The 7237-nt window shown below is 39.4% G+C and overlaps 1 pseudogene; it reads right to left on the bottom strand.

Annotated features, from left to right (window-relative positions):
• Positions 1 to 989: 989 nt before the first annotated feature.
• LOC102987857 (60S ribosomal protein L35a-like) lies at positions 990 to 1322 on the bottom strand (annotated as a pseudogene).
• Between the last annotated feature and the right edge of the window lie 5915 nt (positions 1323 to 7237).

Raw genomic sequence — 7237 nt, 5'->3', positions numbered from 1 at the left:
AAAAAAAAAAAAAAAAAAAAAAAAAAAAAAAAAAAAAAAAAAAAAAAAAAAAAAAAAAAAAAAAAAAAAAAAAAAAAAAAAAAAAAAATCATACAGTTTTCCTTGGTCAGGATTAGAATCCAAATATGTTCCATTCATAGCTGAATGTCTGTTTAGTTAGTCTCTTTTAATCCAAACTTATCCCATTGTGATAGATATTTTTATATGTCAACTTGACTGGGCCAGATATTTGGTCAAATATTATTTCCCAGATATCTAGTCAAATGTTATTCTAGTTGTTTCTGTGAGAGTATGTTTGTTTTTGTTTTTGGTGGTTTTTTTGGGGGGGAGGGATGAATTTAACATTTAAATAAGTAGACTGTGTAAAGCAGCTTGCTCTCCCTAATGGGGGTGGGCCTCACACAATCAGTTGATGGTCTGAATAGCACAAAAGGCTGACCCTCTCCTGAATAAGGGAGAATTCCACCTACTGACTGCCTTTAAGCTGGATTATCATTTTTTCCCCTTGGATTCGAACTGAAGCTTCAGCTTCTCCTGGGTTTAGAAATTGCTGGCCTTTGGAACAGAAGTACACCATCAGCTCTCCTGGGTCTCCAGCTTGCTGACTGCAGATCTTAGGACTTGTCAGTCACCATAATCATGTGAGCCAATTTCTTATAATAATTCACTCTTCTCTAGATTGATCTATCTATCTACCTATCTATCTATACTATTGGTTCTGTTTCTCTGGAGAACCTTGATTAATACGCCCATAAATCTTCTTGTTGTTGTTGAAGAAATTGGGTTGTATTTCCCATAGTTTCCATTGTCCACTGGATTTTGCATCCTAGTCTTGTCATTTAACATGTTCCTCTGTCCTTTAAGTTTCCTGTAAATTGGATCTAATGATTAACCTGAGTGACATTGGATTTTTAATTTCCAAGACAATTTTTTTTTAGTTTTTTACAAGAGAACAGATCCACACTTTTATTTATTTACTTTCAATAACTTTAAGTCCTTGAAGGGTACAGCATCACATGGATTCTGTGTCCAATGGCCTTAGCAGGAAGATTGCTTCAGAATTTGGCACAAACCATGCCAGTGTTTCCATGAACATGAGTTATCTTTCCTCAGATTACTCTGGTTTTGTTAGGCTTTCCACCAGGGGTTACTGTGTTGTTCTTTGCTCTGTACACATTAGCACATCTCTTGCCTAGATAGAATTCAGTTTCATCTTGTGCATATACACCTTCAATTTTCAAGAGAGCTGTGTGTTCCCTCTGGTTCCATAGACCCCACTTATAGCCAGCAAAAATGGCCTTGGACCACAGCCTTCGAGACATATTTGTTGTTTTAGAAGTCCTGTTCCCAGCAGGCCTCCACCAGTTCCAAGATGACTGAGCTCCAGGACAATTTTGTGAGTAGTGTTGTGTGTACTTCTATCAGGTGGTACAGAAAGTCCAGCTGTGTTCTTTGTGATGTTAGCAGCCGCTGATGATCATTGACTAGATGAATTCATTAGAGATTGCAAGATGCTGATATTCTAATTCTATTGTTCCTTCTTTCCATGTGTAATTCTATAAAGAGAAAGTTTGCTTGTCAAGTACTGGTTACTCTAAAGTAGTGTGTATAGGAAATACAGGAGTAATGATTACTTCTTTACTCTAGTTACCCGTTTTCAAGTTTAATGAATCAGTTCGCTAGCACCCTCCAAAAGTGACAAATCAGTTGGAGTTTTTTTAAGTATTATTTTAAACACAAGGCTTGAATACATTTGATGTGTTTTAATCTGTTGCAGTTATTAACCTTAGCTATGTTCAAATTAACCATTCTTGGCCAGTGAGAGTTTATTCTAGAAGGCTTCTGAGGTTTTTCTTTTTAATTAATTAATTAATTAATTATATATTTTTGGCTGGGTTGGGTCTTCACTGCTGTGCGTGGGCTTTCTCTAGTTGCAGCGAGCGGGGGGCTACTCTTGGTTGTGGTGCATGGGCTTCTCATTGCAGTGGCTTCGTTTGTTGCAGAGCACGAGCTCTAGGCGTGCAGGCTTCAGTAGTTGTGGCACATGGGCTCAGTAGTTGTGGCTCACAGGCTCTAGAGCACAGGCTCAGTAGTTGTGGCGCACAGGCTTAGTTGCTCCGTGGCATGTGGGATCTTCCCGGACCGGGGATCGAACCCGTGTCCCCTGCATTGGCAGGCGGATTCTTAACCACTGCACCACCAGGGAGGTCCCTCCTGAGTTTTTTTGATATGAACCTGGTAGTCTCTGGAATCAGCCACTTCTCCAAGGAGCTCAAGTTCCTTTTAATGAGGAATGATCTGTAGAAAACACAATCTGGCCACTAGGGTTCTCCCTGCTCCATGTGTCTAAAACAAAATGAGCTCAGAATAGACCTCCCTTCCTGACTCTTGGACTGAAGAGTTCCTATAGAAAGTCACTTTGCCCTACAGACAAAACGTTACCCAATTTTTAAGGGTTATGTAGGAAAGTGATAAGAAGTGGAGAGAACTGGTGTAGATTCTGGACAGACACCTACAGTTTATGATCCCTGCCAGAAAAATCAAGTCTTTCTGATCTGAAAACAGCTTGAGGCAGAAATTAACTATGGCATCCCTGGGTAGTGCAGACAATGTAAAGAGGACATTCCATAGTCTACCTAGGCCACCCTCAGGGTCTACATGGCTCCAGATTTTGCCAAGCTGATATCCAATTGGTATGAAAAAAAAGACCACAGACACAAAATTTAAAAATAAATCTTTGTTATTTCCAACAAAATAAGGGAGGAGAGAAATGCCCACCAGCCAGTAGCCAAAGGACCATCACACCCCAGTTCCCTACCACACCAAGGTTGTATGATTCCTTTTATTCTTAAGAGGACAAGCTGAGATCCTCTAGTCAGTAGGGAAGTTGTAGACTCAGGACTTTCAGGTAAGGAGAAGAGGGTCTCCTGACACTTAGGAAGCAGAGATAAAATTTTGTGATACTTATCAGGGAAGAAGAAAGTGGGCCTTATTTATAATTGTAAGTTAAAAAGGTAAAAAATGCTACTTTAAAAAAGGACTGAAACATGCATTTGAATGGGATCACATTGTTAGTCCTGTAAAATATTAAGGACTCGTCATTTTGTGGAGACTTCAACTCTCTTTCTGTCCCTACAACCATTTACTCTCTCTTATTGTGGAGGGGCTGATTTTATCTTCCTTGATCAATAAGACCTTGCAAAGACACTGGCATTTCATTTCTTTTTTCCTTTCCTTTTTAAGGGATTTAACTTTGGAATCTTCCAAAGGAAGTTTGGTGAATGCCAGATCCCCAGAATTTTGGGGATTTTTCTTTGTTTTAAACAAAAATTGTACCTGATTCTTCTTGTTCATGTTAGTGATCATCTAATCACAGAGTTGAACACTTTCTCCCCTATACAGAAAAATAAACAAGCATGCTTTACAATAAAATCTGTCTTTTCTGATAGAAACCTGAGCCACTGAAAATAAGAGAAACAACTAGAAGCAGAGTAGAGTCCCAGACTAAGGTCTATGTTTGAGAGGCTTTGAAAGTAATCCCTGGGGTTTGGATTATTTTCACAAGGGTTTTGCTCCATTTTGCACCTCTGCAATAAAAGCAAAATGACAACCAGTACATAAAGGGTTAGCTTGACAAAGTAGACTTCCTTGTGTTAATTTTTAAGTTTTTCTTCTTACTATATCTGTCTATAGGCAGATACAGATAGATGTATGAAAATGTTCTTGCCTGTAAAATTTGTATTCATAAATGTGTTGCCGATGGATCACTTGGGCCTGTACACATACCAATTAGCGTGACCACTTCCATCTTAAAATCAAATCTAAAAAACAAAATTTATTTTATATACGTATGTGTATATATATATATATATATATATAAAGGACTGTGGGGTAAATCTTTTAACGATCAAGATATTCACAATCAGGTAAGTTACTTGCTTTCAAAAATAGATACTAGAGAAGACATAATTATATGTGTTTACCCTAATACAATTTTAGCCAGGTAGTTGCTATAGGCATATACAAATATAAGAGCACTTCTAAGGTTTTCTGGTAACTGAAGAACTTATTTATTCATTTTTGGCTGTGTTGGGTCTTCATTGCTGCGCACGGGCTTTCTCTAGTTGCCGCGAGCGGGGGCTGCTCTTCGTTGCAGCGTGTGGGCTTCTCATTGCGGTGGCTTCACTTGTTACAGGGCACGGGCTCTAGGCACGCGGCCTTCAGTAGTTGTGCACACGGCCTCAGTAGCTGTGGCTCGCGGGCTCTAGAGCGCAGGCTCAGTAGTTGTGGCGCACAGGCTTAGTTGCTCGGCGGCATGTGGGATCTTCCCAGACCAGGGCTCGAACCCGTGTCCCCTGAATTGGCAGGCGGATTCTTAACCACTGCTCCACCAGGGAAGTCCTTGCAAATCTGTCTTGATTTAAAGGAAAAGCAAAATCTGTATAACATTATTACTACTTGAATGCCTCTGTGACTGATTTTGTTTTCATTTTAAATATAAACTTTTTTGTGGAAAAAAAAAAAAAGACCTTGCATTCGAGAACTGCCCCTTCACCTTTGCTCTGATACACTGATATATTGCCCCTTCACAAGACTTTCTGATTAGATCTCTCTTTTGTTCTTCTCACTAAGCAGGAAAACCAGTTTAGGCCCTCTTATAACCAGAAAGGATCTCACTGTCCAGGATGCAATAGGGAGCTTCTTAGTAATCTCGGTCACCTCACATTCTTAGGTTTGACCCACAGTCAGACTCCCCAAATTTCAGATCTTTCCTCCTTATCTGCAGAGCTATCTCATCAGAGGAGCTTGTGATCCTCATAGATCACCTCCAAGAACACAAGTCCCAGAAATAGGTGAATGACTCTCAGGCACCTGAGCAATTAGGAGGGTGGGTTCTGGCGTTAGATTGCCTGGATTTAACTTCTAGCCCCATCACTTGCCAGCTGAGTGACCTCAGCCAAGTCCTTAACTCATTTTTGTGTGTTTTAGTGTCCTCTGAAATGGTGATTATATTAATTCTCTACCTTGTATAACTGCTATGAAGAATGAGCCAAACACTGTATGAAAAACTCTTAGCATGATGTTTTAAGTTCTGGTGTATAAAATGTTCAGTAAATGATATCTGTTATTATTATCTTTCACGTGGCAATGTAGTCTTCTGAAACAGAAATAGTTCAGCATCTCTGGACAGAAAATTCCAGCCTTAGTCGTTGTCACTCATCAGTATTGCTTTGACATTGGATTGCATTCTTTTGTTTGAATTAATAACCTTCTTTGTTTCTAGAAAAGAAGGTTTGGCTTCTGGTTTTACTTTCTAGAAATCTTTAAGGGGCCAAACCATCCTGCCCATTGTAGAGGGGGAATCCCTCCATCAGACACCCAGCATGGGAGAGTCCTCACTCGTGGTTAGTGTGATCTTGCCTGTGCAGAGCCGGTTTAATAAACCCTTCTCCTCCACCTGCCCCCACCAACACAGACTTGCTCTTCCTGAAATCAGGAAGTGGCAGCATCGCCCCACTCAGTCACCTGTGATTTCTCTCTCACTCAGAACTGGAATCCAGCCATGTCGGCACCCACTGACATCACTTTGTTTCCAGATGCTATTTTCTTTCACCTAGGTTTGGGGTAATAGCCTCCTTCATTATTCACCTATATCTGCCTGCAGTCTTGCCTCTTTCAAGTTCACTGCTTTGGCCATAAGAAGGTTATTTCAGTGGATGGTGAAGGTCTAGGTCATACTGGAAATTGAAGAGAAAAAAGAAAATGGAGACAGTGAATGCAGGGAACACATAAGGAGCTTACCCGAGAGCAGAGGAGAGAATGGAGATAAAACAGGTTTTCCAGAATGATCAGCAGGAAAATTCCTTAAAACAAACATGATTATGCCCAGGGGGACAGGGATAAAGGATGAAGAAAGCAGCCTGTGTCCCAGGATCTGGTGCGAGAAGAAAAGAAAAGATAGGGTCATTTAAGGCTTTAATTATGAAACATTTTTATGTGTTTTTAGACATCATGATAGAAATATTTAAGTTCATTTATTGTATTATGGTCCAAATGTATAAGTGAGCAATGTTTAGATAACATTAATATAGTACAAGGAGAAATTAGTGAACAATATATTATTTTTTTATTCCTTATAGAGGTACGAAAGGAGGATTTTTTAAAATGTTGTAACCATTAATTTTAACTTGTTTTCAGTTTCTATACTCCAAATGAAAGGTTTTTTTCCCCCGATACCAGGACGATTTTCTGTCAGTAATTGACCGCACTGGCAGTAGCAGCTTTCACATGAATCCTCCACCCACGCTTCCACAGAGGACAATAAAATGGCACTCAGAGCCTCAGAGGGCTCTGCTTCTAAACCCAAGATAAATCTCATTCAGCCCTCCTTTCCTTAGCTTGCAGGTTCCTGTTTTGTTTTGGATAATAGTCTGAGGGTTTTTTGTTTCTGTTTTTGTTTTTTCCTTTGTTGACTCTTTATAGGAACACTTGAATCTTAATTCTAGGTTGAAGTTTGCCACCAGGGAACACCATCACACTTTCAATCTTTGTGTTCTACATCAAAGACCACCTTTACTGGGCTTTGTCTTCATCTCATCTGATTTTTCTGGTTTATTGCATTTATCTTTAGTTAGTGAATTAAAACATTCCATCTGCACAATAAATCTCCCCAATGGTTAAATACTTCACAGTTTACAAAACTATTTCAATGCGTTGTTCCTCAAAGCTGCTGTGAGGTAGGCTGCAAAGTTCTTTGTGGCTTCATTTTATTTTATTTTATTTTTTAACACCTTTATTGGCGTATAATTGCTTTACAATGGTGTGTTAGTTTCTGCTTTATAACGAAGTGAATCAGCTATACATATACATATGTCCCCATATCTCCTCCCTCTTGTGTCTCCCTCCCACCCTCCCTATCCCACCCCTCTAGGTGGTCACAAAGCACCGGGCTGATCTCCCTGTGCTATGCGGCTGCTCCCCACTAGCTATTTTACATTTGGTAGTGTATATATGTCCATGTGTGGCTTCATTTTATATAAGAACAAACAACAACCACAGAGATGTGGGGCTCAACTAAGTTTACGCATCTTAAAAAAAGCCAATAAGTACTTACAGATTAGCATCTATTATCTTCTATAACTTTATTTATTTATTTTTTAACATCTTTATTGGAGTATAATTGCTTTACAATGGTGTGTTAGTTTCTGCTTTATAACAAAGTGAATCAGTTATACAT

This window comes from Physeter macrocephalus, chromosome 8 (assembly GCF_002837175.3).
Source record: "Physeter macrocephalus isolate SW-GA chromosome 8, ASM283717v5, whole genome shotgun sequence".
Taxonomy (NCBI): domain Eukaryota; kingdom Metazoa; phylum Chordata; class Mammalia; order Artiodactyla; family Physeteridae; genus Physeter; species Physeter macrocephalus.
The sequence above is the reverse complement of the archived record's forward strand: the minus strand, read 5'-3'. Positions and strand labels throughout refer to the sequence as shown.